Source organism: Poecilia formosa, unplaced genomic scaffold, assembly GCF_000485575.1.
Source record: "Poecilia formosa unplaced genomic scaffold, Poecilia_formosa-5.1.2 Scaffold3, whole genome shotgun sequence".
Lineage (NCBI taxonomy): Eukaryota > Metazoa > Chordata > Actinopteri > Cyprinodontiformes > Poeciliidae > Poecilia > Poecilia formosa.
Genome location: NW_006799942.1, coordinates 3,459,866 through 3,460,889, shown reverse-complemented (window position 1 = coordinate 3,460,889; position 1,024 = coordinate 3,459,866).

Below are 1,024 nucleotides of genomic sequence, written 5' to 3'. Positions count from 1 at the left end.
TATTGGGGGGGACCATAAGCAGGGACATTTTTTAAGAGCAATTTTGAGGGGGTCAGCAAAGTTACAGTAAAATGTGGTTTACATTTTTTTGTGTATGTGTGTTCAAGCTGCACCACCAAAAATGACTAGTAAGTAGCAATGAATAACAAAAGTGTTTTTCTCAGTAAACAACCAGTTGAGACCCATAGAAGTAAAACTAAGATTCAAATGTTTAGATGAGTTTGGTACAGAGTCACTGATCTAATCTCTGAAACACCTTTACAAAAACTTAAGGCTCTGACTAAAAACAAGTTTTAATAAATAACTCCACTGAATAAAATTCCTCATAAATATTGATATATTGCAGTGGTTCTCAATACAAGCCATGTATTATTTAAATTTTAACTTAAGTTGCTTTAAGCTTTTATTTTTGATGGTGTTTTTTTATGTCCTGCATGGCTGAGTACCTATTGAATATCTGGGTCAGCACCAGAGTTTTCTAGAAAAATATAAAATTTTTAATTTGTTGTTTTAAAGGCTCTACGTTGAAGATAATAAGAAATAAAGACATACTTTATTTATTTATTTAACTAACTAACTAACCCCTCTGCTCTCGTACTGAGCTGTCGGCTAGAGGTAACACTCGGCCGCTCCCTCCTGTTTCAAACTCTTCTTATTAAAGTAAGAGTTATAGAGCTAAATATAATTGAAATATTGGCTACCTGCGACAGAAAAAGGAGCTAAGTCTATGAAAGCAATGTAGCAGTTTTGCTAGTTTTGATTTCCAAGCCAAAGTAATGCAATAACAAACTGTGGACTGATTTTCATTGTCAATGTGTTTCTTCCTATTGAGCAGTGAAAGTAAATAAAACGTGTTACATGTATTTTGCTTTAAGTATTTACTTACTGGAGGGTTTTTTGTGAGTGATGCAGAGTCATTGCTAACAGCTAGCTCCTCATTTAGCGGCTCTAACGGAGCCTGTACAGATCAGCAGTGCAGCTGTTGCTCGTCACTTTGGACTGAACCATTGTTCTTACAATAGTG